Source organism: Polypterus senegalus, chromosome 6 (assembly GCF_016835505.1).
Source record: "Polypterus senegalus isolate Bchr_013 chromosome 6, ASM1683550v1, whole genome shotgun sequence".
Lineage (NCBI taxonomy): Eukaryota > Metazoa > Chordata > Cladistia > Polypteriformes > Polypteridae > Polypterus > Polypterus senegalus.
The window spans coordinates 55,728,946-55,742,138 of NC_053159.1; the positions used below are offsets into that span (position 1 = coordinate 55,728,946).

The 13,193-nt window shown below is 37.9% G+C and overlaps 1 protein-coding gene across 2 annotated transcripts in view; it reads left to right on the forward strand.

The window, feature by feature from the left end:
- Positions 1-5,922: 5,922 nt before the first annotated feature.
- Positions 5,923-13,193, forward strand: part of LOC120531049 (solute carrier family 35 member E2B-like) — a 121,909-nt gene continuing 114,638 nt past the window's right edge. The window contains exon 1 of one of the 2 annotated variants that reach the window (XM_039756031.1): positions 5,923-5,996. The gene's annotated coding sequence lies outside the window, so the exon portion shown is untranslated. Of the gene's footprint in view, positions 5,997-8,490; positions 8,634-13,193 lie in introns of those variants that run through there. The other variant, XM_039756030.1, reaches the window with a different exon arrangement.

Consider the following 13,193-nt stretch of genomic DNA (forward strand, 5'->3'; position numbering starts at 1 on the left):
ATAAAGGGAGCCAGCGACCACCACTCAGGGGCCAGAGTCGGGTGGAAGGAGGACGAAGCTTGGTGAGGAGTGCTGGAGTGAGAAGAAGAAAGTGTTTATTGTGTGCTTGGGACTGTGTTGGGCTAGTGAGACACGGGGAAGACGTGTCTCACAGCTGAAGAAAAATAAAAAATGTATTTAATTTTATACGTGTCTCCTCTGTCTAATCTGTGTCAGGTCAGGTGCTATATAGCACCTTTCTTACTATATATATATATATATATCCATCCATCCATTATCCAAGGTCATGCGGCGTTCTCATCCCTTTGTTGTCAGTTCCCCTACCATTTTTTTATCTGTTTAATCATTTTTGAGGCAGATGGAAGACTTAAGTGCCAGTTTAAGTGAAAATGTAAAGAAAATGTACTAAGTAATTACAACATAAACACTGCCTTAATCAATTTTAACACAAAGAGATGCCAACGAAAGAAAAGAAGAAGTGAGTCACTAGGGTGGAGAAAAGGAGAGCTGCTCGGGAAGCAGCAAGCACATCAATCTCTGAGCAAATGAATGCTAAATGTACAGAGAAAGAGTATGGAAACTATAAATGGTCAAGTGTATTCAATGCACGTTATTGTGCAATGTGCCATGTGTCTATCTATCTATCTATCTATCTATCTATCTATCTATCTATCTATCTATCTATCTATCTATCTATCTATCTATCGTGCAGTGTTGTACTATTTAGCAGGTGTGGGGTGAGAACAGTATATCATGTATGTAATGCGAATATTCTATGTTATGATTACATTCTTCGTAAAAAAGTGTGATTTTGATTATCTGTCTATTATACAAAAAATCCCGGGATGAGACGAGACTTTTGTCGCGAGACCACACTTTGGCCATGAGATTTTTTCAAGTTACACACTAATCTCAACCATATTCAACCACGCACACGGTACTCTCACATCTCATTCGTGTGAATGCTTTTGTCAGACACAGTTCCTCTCTCTCAGCTTTTATAAATTTTAATGTTTTACTCACTTTAAGTTCCCAATTAAAGAAGACGTATTATGTCCAAATCTTATTGAATAATTTCATCAGGAATGGTTATCGACAGAAAAAATGAGTACACTGGCAATCCTAGTACCGAGAAACAATGAAGTCAAATGAATTAACGCCAAAAATGTCAATCGCTTACACAGCAAATTGGTTAAATGCATATTAATAGTCTATGCTGAAACAGTTGGTGGTGATAGTGCGGAACATGAAAACATCAACTAACAATATCCTAAAGAATATTTACAACCATGCGAATTACTGTAGAAAGAAGGATGTATCCAAGAAAGGTAATATAGTAAATCTTCCGCAGATAACATTAGACAACAAAAGAGATCTTGATATGCCATTCGTATTAAAATTTTAACAGTTTCCCGTTAGAATAGCTTTTGCAAAGAAAATTAACAAATCCCAGAGCCAAACATTCGAAAAAGTAATTTTATTTAATAGAGAGAAAGAGAGGAAATTCAGTCACAGTTGTGTTGTCACAATGAAAGTCCAAACACAGAATCAAAATTCAATTTAATTAAAAAAATAGTTTTTACTGAAGTTTTATAGTCATTATATTTTATCTTATCACGCCACTGCCGTATCCAGGTAAGAGCAGCGTCATTAGCATCCTTAAGATCTTCATCGGTACATGTAGGGCCTCGGGAACATTCATGGAGAATGTGGTCCATTGTTTGGGTGGGCTCACCACATGGACATTCAGTTCTTGTTGTGAGGCCCCATCTAAATAGGTCGTCTCTTGTTTTGCCCACATTTGACCTAGCTTGGTTAAGCACGACCCAGTCTTTCCTAGAGAGGGATGTTCCATTGGGTAGATGATCCTGAGGTGTAGGAAGAGCTTCATTGGGAGGGCTACAGTCAGTCTCTCGCCACCTGTCAAGCCTATGTTTTGTGGACTGCTTTGGATTAAGGGGTTCCACTGTGGCGAAACTCAGACGAGAAGGTAGTTGGTGATTTACCTCCTGGTGTTGGTGAAGTGGGTGTCTGAAGTCCATCAGTTGCTTGAACCTTTCTACTCTTGAACTACTTTCTCGTCGTATATGGGGAGGTGCGATTCCGGCCAGCCTGTATAAAGCAGGAAGGCACGTTGTTCGCAATGTGCCAGTGATGATTCGGCATGCACTATTTAGCTCAGGGCCAGCCTTGTTGGCATGGGTTGACCTAGCCCACACTGGTGCACAATACTCTGCTGTTGAATAACAGAGTGCCATGGCCATTGATCGCAGGGTCTTAGGGTCTGCTCGGCAGGAAGTGTTTGCTAGTTTGCTAAGGAGATTATTCCTGCTGGATATCGTCTTTTTGAGTTTAAAAATATGTTCTTTAAAGACAGTGTTCTGTCCAGAGTGATGCCTAAGTGTGTTATCATAGTTACTTAAAATGTCTCTAGTTAAGGTATTGTTGGTGCTCAGCTTTCAGCCACATGTCTGTTCAATATGGCTGCTGAGCTGTGCTCTTCATTGTGTTGTCTTCATCATCACAGGTTAGCAAGAGTGATGCTTCTTTCATCATATGTTGGTAAGAGAGAGAGAATGTGGTTGAGCAAGCAAATTTATAGTTTTTCTGTCCAACTCCCTACAGCCAATAGGATATCATGGTACTTGAAGGCCTCTAAGACAAGCCAGTTCCAAACAGCCATACCTCAGACCAATGGGTGAAATAGAACATCTTATCTCCTGCCCCCCAAGACCATATGTTAAGCTAACCTGGCTTTGTGTGGGGGATGGGAGAAAAGACTTTAGCAAAGAAATACTCATTAAACTGGTTTAAGATACATCCCCCAAATCCTGTCATAAAATTACAAAGAAAAGTCGTAAAACATGGGGAGGATATAAACAAGAATGCCTCTCACCAAAGTATAACTAAATTACATTGCTTCGCCTAGATTACAAATAAAGACATACAAAACATCAAGTTATATGCAAAATCCCACATTACAACACTAAGTAAACAGGATGTTTAGTGTTCTTCAGTACTTCGTTATTCCACCCTATCTCTAGAGTTGTTTTTGCTTGTCTATTGTTAAGATGAAAGGTACAGGCCTGTGTCTTCCCTGGGTGGGCATTAAGGAACCATTTAGTGTAATACTCTGAGAGGTTGTTGAGGGCCTTGGTAAGTCTGTTTTGGATATCTTGGAAGGAAACAGACTGGGAGGCTAAGCAGAGATCATGTGCATAAATGAACCTCTTGATGTTGGTGAACACAGGCTGGTCATTGGTATAGATATTGAACAGAACAGGAGCCAGCACTTAAATTTGAGGAAGTCCATTTTTCTGATTCCTACATTCCTTCCCCGAGCTCTATCATATTCTCAGCAAAGGGGTCCTCATTAGATACTTGAATGTAATCTCAGTAAAGAGCTTTGGTTTTATCGCTGAGGCCTAAGATATATTCTTTCCTACAGCCCCTTGGGATGTTACTTTTAGAGCACTAACATACAGTATGCTGGAACTCTGCATAGCATTGTGGGACAGGTCTCATATTTAAGATGTCAGCTTCCAGGTCTGCTGTAAATTTCTCCCATTTGGCTTTCCAAAAGAAACCTTGGTTTTGATTGTGTCTTTCTAGGTCTTATTATGGGCTTGATGTTAATTAGGATCGGTTAGTGTTGGGATTTAGGTATGGGATTTGTTGTGGACTTTGGTTAGTGTGGGTTTGGGTAGTGTCTTGATGATGCAAAAACCTGGTCTGGAGTGTGTCCTCATTTCCAGTGAGCACTTTGGAAGGATGGCTTGTCTTTAGCATTGTAGAGAATTGTGAGGTTATTAGCTAGTGCTCATTCTTCCACAACTTCACCATCTTTATTGGTTTGACTGTATCCCCAGATGGTATTGTGACTATTAAAGTCACCTACTATGAGGTGAACTTTTGGTTCAAGCTGGACTTCCTGGGGCCAATTAAATGGGTTTGGCGGTGGCTTGAACACCGAGATGATGTTCAGGTGTTCCATTTCCATAGACAGGATCTCAATCCCCTCATTTGTAAAATCTCTGCTTGTCAGGATGGTGGATTTGTCCCGGACATATATTGCACTTCCATGAACTGAGCTTGTATGGAAGAGGACAAGGTCCATTCCTGGTATTGTGGGAGGTGCAGAGGTTTTATGGGTCTCCTGCAGGCATATAACGTCAGTATTGAGTTATTTAAGGAGTTGTGATTTGTTGACAGACATGCCTTCAGCACTGAAGGTAACAACTCTAAACTTTGACATTTTTGGGAACGAGGGTTTATCCTTTTACCACCCCTGGATGAGTGCAGTGGACTGTGTAGTGTAGCAATTTGTCTCTGTCTGGTAAGGCAGATTAACAGGGGCACCACAAGAAGATTTGCTACATGCCCTCAGTTTTACAGTAAAAGTGTAAGTTAAAAAACTATTTGCATGTTAATTTCAAAGCCAAACAGAACAAAATTGTATTATGCAATGAATAACTCTAACACAACATGAAACATAATTTACTTTCAAATTATTATGTTTTATTATGTTTTTCATATGGTTAATTACTTGATATAATGTGCAATAGTTTTATTATGCATATGTAACAATGAAAATAAAAATATATTTAAATTGTACATCCGCATCCCCATCTGCGAGCGGCAGAACCGCAAAAAGGCTAGCGCGCATTCAGAAGAGAATAATAATAATGAATTGTTCCAAAGTGGAAAGAAGAACATAGTAACACTGTTAGGAAAGTGTACAAATCTTTTTTTTTTTAGCATGAGACTGAATATAATAAAATGCTGCACTTTTCATATACCAGTATAAATTAAATTACACTGTATTTAGTGTAATTAATGTCTGTCTCCATTTGTTAACGTGGTGCCATGGCTAATGTGTCTGAAAATTTTTTTCAAGCATTTGTGGATAAAAATCAGAGAATTTTACTTTTTACATTCATGAGTGATACACATGAATTGTACTGAGCCTTTTGGCCAATAATGCCGCCCCCAAAACTGTGCCAACTGCCCCCTCCGCCTGCCCCTAGCTATGCCACTGATCCAGTGCCCTGGGTTTGAATCCTGCCCCCTTAATTTCTTTTAACAGTGTTAAAAGCAGTGTAAGACTAGACAGACAGACAGACAGATAGATAGATAGATAGATAGATAGATAGATAGATAGATACTTTATTAATCCCAAGGGGAATTTCACATAATCCAGCAGCAGTATACTGATACAAAAAAAATACAATATTAAATTAAAGAGTAATAAAAATGCATTTAAAAACAGACAATAACTTTGAATAATGCTAGCATTTACTGCCCCGGATGGAACTGAATTGACTAGATATGATTTGGGGCCTTTTTGGATCTACTGTATTGAAATCAAGGTATTATTGTGTAATTTTATTAATTACAGTCCATGTGGATAAAGACTGTTCTAATCAAATTTAAAAATATTGAAGTTTATTTCAATGTTTGTGAATTTATGAGTATTTTGAAAAAAAATAATTGAGTAATATGGCAGGAGAGCATATTGGGAGCACAAGTTTGAAAACACAGGAGGGATGTTGTGATGATAACAAGATTTAGTGTGGATTGAGTTCTTCTGTAAAACTGATTAGAAACCCAGAAAATGTGGACTGTGACTTGTGTGAGCAAGCTGAATTATTATACTTTATTTTGCACTGCACAGATAATGCACAGAAAAGTAATGGTTGAAATATGCAGAAGGAATGAAAAATAAAATTCATTAGAAAAAATATAAAGGAATACTGGAAATGTAGGAAAATACCTTGTTACAATTCCTTAAAAGATGAGACTACGTAACAGACTTTAAAGGACTGCGTCAAAAAAAAACAAAACAAATAAATATAAAAAATAAAAAAAGTTAACTCCGCCAAAACAGAAGATGGCAGTAATACACCGCAGGGTGTAAATATGCCAATAACAATCGAAAGAAGCAAAGGATGGAGCGGAGTGAAGGTAGTTTTACGATTACGCTTTCCTGAAAGACGGTAAGTTTTACTGGACAAGTATGCTTTACGCTTTGGATTATTTGTATGGGCATATATTTTCCAATGGGCTGGATAAATGCCTATAAATGTTTCACTTTTCAAATGCGTTGTTTTCACTGAGAATTTAATACTGGATAAATATCTCTGCTGCTTCTCGTCTAAGGGTTTCACTCCGGGTTCTAGGCTGCTTGTCCGGATTTGTGCCATATTTCTTTGGACACGTCACAGGTTAAGAGGATGAATGGTCATATCCACACAGAAAAACTGCAAAGAAGGTTTTCGAGATCATCTGTTTTGCAGCCGATGTTGTAAAGAAATGTAAACGTGTTCGGGGAAAGCCTGTGGTTTTTCTTTTCTCTCGAAAAGGAGGAAGTGACGTATTCAGTGGCTTGAACTAATACGTTATTTAAATAATTATGGTCGGTTTACTCATTCAGCTTTGTTATAAACGGGCATACTGAAAATGAACAAATTAATTAATTGATTAGTATTATGCAGGCAGATGGTAAGCTACTACATTGCTTTAACATTATTAATACTTCTGCAGATGGTAAATTAATGAACTGAAAAAGTAAAACATTTTTGTATAGGAACTATGCTGTAACTGGCATAGTCTTAGCTACCACAATCTTAATCATCAGTTAGTAACATACAATTTTTAAATCACCTTGTAATTCCCAAAGATTTTATTATTTGACGTTTATAAATCTGCAAGCAACTTAGAACAGGACTCAAAATATTAATTTTTTATTATATATGGATAGGCCGGCCTCATGGGTTTGTCTTCGGCATGTTGAAGCTAGATTGTTTCTCACTGTCTACAGGGGTTTTCTTCCCACATCTCTAAAATACATAACGGTTGAAATATTTAGCAACTGTAATTGGCCCCAGTGTGAGTGTCCTTAGAAGTAGTATGCAGGCCCTGTGATGAACTGGTGCCCTGTTCTATATTGTTTTCCACCTTGTTCCTTGTGCAGCTTGAAATGACTCCTACCCACTGTGAAGTGGATTAGGCTGGTTTGGTAATGTATGTATTTATGTATATTTAAGTACCATATTTAGTAAGAAGTAAACAGATTTGAACACAACCAAAACAAAATGTCAAAAAACAGCCAATCTACTATCAACATTATAGTCTATACTGAACAGATATGAATAAAGTACGTTTTATTAACTGCTGTGTTGACTTATTTATGTTGTATTTTATTGAGTGTGTTTTTGTGGGAACTATTATATGTATTTTAGGTTTGCTTGTTTAACTGAGGGCAAGTGAGAAAAAAAGAGTCTAAACTCCAAACTTTCAAATAAGTAGAATTTATGCTTGTGCTGTATGTTGTATTGTACATATTTACAAATCTAATTCATATAAAATTTTTGTAAATACGCAAAGATGGACTGGTGCTTAATTTAGGCATGGTTTCTGTCTTGTGCCTGATTCTGCCTTGATGGTTTTTGAGCAACTGTTACAATTAAATTGAGTGTGCTTGAGAATCGTTTGCTACGTAGTTGATCAAAACATTTGGGCCTGACCTATTAAGAGAAACCCCAGTAAATTCAAAACTTTATTTTTACCACAAGAAAACTAATACAAATATTTTTACAAATTGCTTTTTTCCAAATCTTGCAGCTTGGTTCTTTCTTACAACATACATCCTTCATTCATCTGTTCTCCTTAAGGCCATGTCCATAGTATGTGACTTTTCTAGCAATTTTCAGCCATAACCTTTACAGTAATCCCTTGCTACATTGCGCTTCGACTTTCGCGGCTTCACTCTATTGCGGATTTTAAATGTAAGCATATCTAAATATATATCACAGATTTTTCCCTGGTTCGCGGATTTCTGCGGACAATGGGTTTTTTTAATTTATGGTACATGCTTCCTCAGTTTATCTGCCCAGTTGATTTCATACAAGGGACGCTATTGGCGGATGGCTTAGAAGCTACCCAATCAGAGCATGTATTACATATTAAACACCTCAATGATATAAGATATGCTTCCCACACGGTGCTTGATTGTTTACTTTTCTCTCTCTCTGACATTCTCTGCGCCTGACGGAGGGGGTGTAAGCAGAGGGGCTGTTTGCACAGAGGCTGTTTGCTTAGAAGATACCGACGCTCCTCTAAAAAATGCTGCCTTATCGCGGTGCTTCGGCATACTTAAAAGCCCAAAAGCACGTATTGATTTTTTGATTGTTTGCTTTTCTGTTGTGCACGCGCTCTCTCTCTCTGACATTATCTGCTCCTGACATGCATTCTTTGAAGAGGAAGATATGTTTGCATTCTTTTAATTGTGAGAACTGTCATCTCTGTCTTGTCATGGAGCACAGTTTAAACTTTTGACTAAAGGGTGTTATTTCATGTCTAGAGGGCTCTAATAATGTTAACAGTGTGGAAGAGTTTATAAGGGCTTAAAATATATAAAAATAACCATACAAACATATGGTTTCTACTTCGCAGATTTTCATCTATCGCTGGGGTTCTGGGCAACCCTCGATCGAGGAGGGATTACTGTATTTACATAATTTTGGAGTTGGAGACAGTTGGTGGTGCTCTCCTGTGAAGGCAAGTCACATATTCTGACATAACCAGCAGCCCATTCCAGATAGTCTATAACATACCCCAGCAAAATCAAACAGGTAGGATTTTTTCGTTAGTCATGTCGGTGGGCACTGTGTGCATGAGAGCTGACAACAAATAAATGTTTATCAGGAAGTACAATGTATATAATGCAGGGATGAGGAATAAGGAACACAAATATAATGTGGGGGGCCAAACTCACTTGCAGACTTACCTCGGCAACTCTGACACATCCATGTTCTTTGGGTAAGGTCTCGATTACTCAAAAAATTAACCAGAGTGATCTAGGAATCTGGGGATCAATAAGCATAACTGCACTCCCCATAGGAATATCCAATGATTCTTTACTTCCCTTCTGGCACACTTGCAAGTTAGGATGGTAATATTTAATAAGGTTTGCCCAGAAGTGATCAGCAATCACATGACTGTGCCTCCACTTTCTTTTCCCCCTAAGCTGTGTAGCTGGATATACCATCTGTTGTAGAGAACTATCTGGCTGCTCCCATAAGCAGTATATTTTTGCTAACTGGTTCAGTATCCAGAAGATTGGAGGACACATATCTTAACAGTTTACTATTCAAAACCCCTCTACCGCAATGAGTACAGTTTGGAGTACCTCCTCTGTCACTGCCTGTGAACCTATTGCAGTGTGGAGTGCTTGTTTGACTGATCATATTTCCCTTTCTCGTACCTCACCGAAATGAGATGTATTTGGTGGGTTAAAACAAAAAATAATTTTTGTTTAGCTGAGTGTTTCTGCAACTCGGGGCTTCAATTTGCAAGGGCTTGTCTTCACTCTCTCTACCCACAAACCTTCTTATTGCCATCAAAAATGAATCGGTATCAACAACTGTAGGAAGGACCAAATGAACATCTTTAGTGGTGAGGCACTTAAAAAATTATATCAAACCTCTTTTCATAACACCTTCCTATTTTGATGTGAAAGGGTCCAAAGGAGTCCATCGCAGTACAATAGAATGGAGGATTTAAACAGTCTAAGACAGGCAAGTGGTAGGTGTGCTATTTTCCACTAACCTACAGACATTATGCATTTGTTGGAGTTTTCCATTCATGCCCTGGATGGCATAACTTACTGCCACAGTCCTAAATGAACAATCTGGTGGCAGGATGTTGTGGTTTTAAAACTCTTAGATGAATTACCAAATCCATAGCATGGCACAGCCGAACTCCTACTCGAATACACAAACAAATCGGTTTACGACCAAAAAGTAAGCCAAACTTTTGCATCTGTTCACGACCACAGACTCAGTATACGAACAAGCCAGTTTCCCTTTCGGGGAGCGAGCTGATGATTTCCGCACGTGTTCAGTCTCTCCCTGTGCATTCCCTGTGAGGGAGAAAGAGAGAGACAGAGAGACACACACACATGCGTGCACGAGAGTGAGACAGACACATACACACACACACACACACGAGAGAGAGACGGCTGGACACATAAGGCTGAGAAGGCAGTTAAAGAATGCACCAGGCTTGTTTTTAAAAAGACAGATCCGAGCATTGTTTTAACCTCATTGTATTTAATGAAGACTTTTTTCTATTGGATTTTAACCTCTACTTCACTTCTGTTTACAGTGATCGGTTCGTAGCGTGCATTGTTGCAATGTTACTTTTATTGGTGGTTTATTAAATTACAGATTTTTCAAATGTTCATTTTTTTTTCCCTGTGCGTAAAACTCATGAAAAAAAGTGTTTTTAGTGAGTGGTTCGTAACACTCTAGCGTGAACTCTTGCAGTGTTAGTTTTCTCTGTTGTTCAAGGTTTTCTCAGTGTTATTCAATTTTTTTACATTTTACATTTTTTTTTATATTTATATATATTATGCTGTGCATTCTATGGTATGATTAATTATATTTGTGCTTAAAAATCTTTAAAAAAAATATACTTACTTACAGTTCGTACAGTCTGGATCGGATTAATTGTATTTACATACAATCCTATGGGGAAATGACTTCGGTTCGCGACCAAATTGGTTTACTAATTAGATGCAAGTTATAATTGTTTAACTTGTAGTTGAAGAGATTAATCTCTTTTTCATACTGTGTCCTACACATGCCTGATAAAGGAACAAAGGCTTTGCATTCATTTTCTAATTGGACATCTACAAGATGTCCATCCAAGCATTCACATGCATCAGCAATTACATACTACTGAACTACTAGCAACAGTTGCTGCAAGTAAAAATCAATGCAAGCTTCTAATGAAATGGCCGTTTGACTTGACCAGCGTTTAAATGAGCTGTTTTAATGCTTTAAAGCACAAAGTACGTCTCTCTAATAATACAACATATATCGTACTGGGTTAATAGAAATGCATTGCCGAGACATGCAGTTAATCACAATACAGAAAAAACAGTATATAAAATACGAATCCACGAATGCAAAATTTGTGGCAGTCATTTGGGTTTTGAAGGAAAACCTAATATTCATGAATTAAATCCCTAATGTGTAATAAAAGTGCTTACAGTATATCTAATGTGAATGGTATATTTGCAAATGTAATGTACACTCCCAGTTAAAATTAATTGCCTGCAAGAAACATCAGTCTATTTTATATCCTAATTCTTGATTTGTGCACATGCTAAGCAATAAAGTCTGATTACTCGTATAACATACTATTGTATCACAGCCTATGCCCTTTTTTTTTTTTTTTTTTTAAAGAGTATTTGAATAGTGGATTAATGTGAAACTGACCGGTCTGATTTCACACAATAAGTCTTGAAAGTTGGGACAAATATGTAAAAAAAGAGGCAAGATACAGACACAAAGCACTAGAAATTTGAGACATATTAAATTTGAATCATTTTGACTCATCCATTGTGTGAAACATGATGAAATCATCACAGCCACTTCACTTGAAAAAAAATATCCTGTATCTAATGTGAGATGGCTCGTATTAATCACTCCTTCCCCACTGTTTTAGTGGCATTTTGTACCATTCTTCTCCTTCTCTCTCTGGGTCAGTGCCTTGAAGTTGGGACTGTCAGAGCTTCACTGAGTTTTCACCTGGGCACTTCCTTCTGTGGCGTTTTGTTGATTAGCCCATGATAACCTGAATGGGGCTTTACAGTAGAACCAGCACCCTGGATCTAACCTCTTGGCTCATCCAGTTCAAATACCATTCAGCTTTCTCCACCCATCTTCCACAAGCTGAATTTTGCCATTGCTCATTCTACTTGAGCTTAAGCCACCTAGATGTTTCCTTTCTGATGTTGTCAACCAGCTTCTTTTGAGCCAGACCTCAAAACCTAAGGACACCCAATTTATTCCAAGGTGAGCTCCCTGGGAAATTCCTGCAGCATACTTCCACTGAGAAATTCCAAGCACTGTCATCTCCTGTGCATGCTCTCTAAGACGAGGGCTTCATACAGTGGACAGGGGTATGTTGTAAACAAGTAGTTGCCACAGGAATCGGGGGAAGAGTCCATGCTGATAGATCCTTGCTGTATACTTCCTGGCAGACCACTCTTTTCCATGGCCTTCAGCCACCTATCTGCCTGTGTGAGCATATCCTTCAAGCTCTCACTTTCATTCAGGACTGCTCTATACCACTTACCAAGGTTTTTCACAGAGTTCTTGCTGATGGTGGGAATGATTTCTTCACCAGTCTTAAAAGAAAACCTATCTTGTATGTGACCTCTCTTTAGGACTAGGACTCTGGATTTGGATGGCTTGAACTCCATCCTGGCTGCTTTGGTGAGATCTTTCAGGTCTTTTAAAGTCCATCTTCTCTCTGGTACTTACTTACCTTGTTGTTATTGTTAGGCCATCCATTAAATACTATTCTGTTACTAAGTTCTTTCCAGTACTAGGGTGCTATACCGTGTTTGCCATTATGGATGTAGTGAGAATTTAAGCAAAATGACACCTTTTGTTGGCTGACTAGAAATATTACAATATGCATGCTTTCAAGGCAACTCAGGCCCCTTCTTCAGGCAAGATGTAAACATCTTGATTACATCTTGCCTGAAGAAGGTGCCTGACTGGCCTCGAAAGCATGCATATTGTAATCTTTCTAGTTAGTTAATAAAAGGTGTAATTTTGCTTAACTTCTCACTAAGTTCTTTCCAGCTAATAATGCAAATATAAGTCTTGCTATGGCAAACATTACAAACCTAACATAAGGGATTCTCTGACGGATCATATTTTAAAAGTATGTCAGAAAAATAGTTTTAAAGATTTTTTTGAATGGAAATATTCTGGCCAATTTTGGAATTCACTAATTCAGCACTACAGATATAATAATATTTGAATTTAAATTTTAGTATTGATTTTAAGCAGTACTTTTTCATTAACATGAGAGAAAATGTGAGAGAATAAAATTTGAATGTGCACATGGTAAGACAAATCAGGTTCTTCATGATGGTATCATTCTTTGTAAATCCTATGCCTGTAGTGAGAAGTCAAACAAAATGACACCTTTTATTGGCTAACTAAAATATTACAATATGCAAGCTGAAGGGGTCTGAGTTGCCTCGAAAGCTTGCATTCTGGAATCTTTTTAGTTAGCCAATAAAAGTTGTCATTTTGCTTGACTTCTCACTACATTCATAATGGCTAACACAATACCCTAATACTAAATCCTGTGCCAAAATTCCCTCA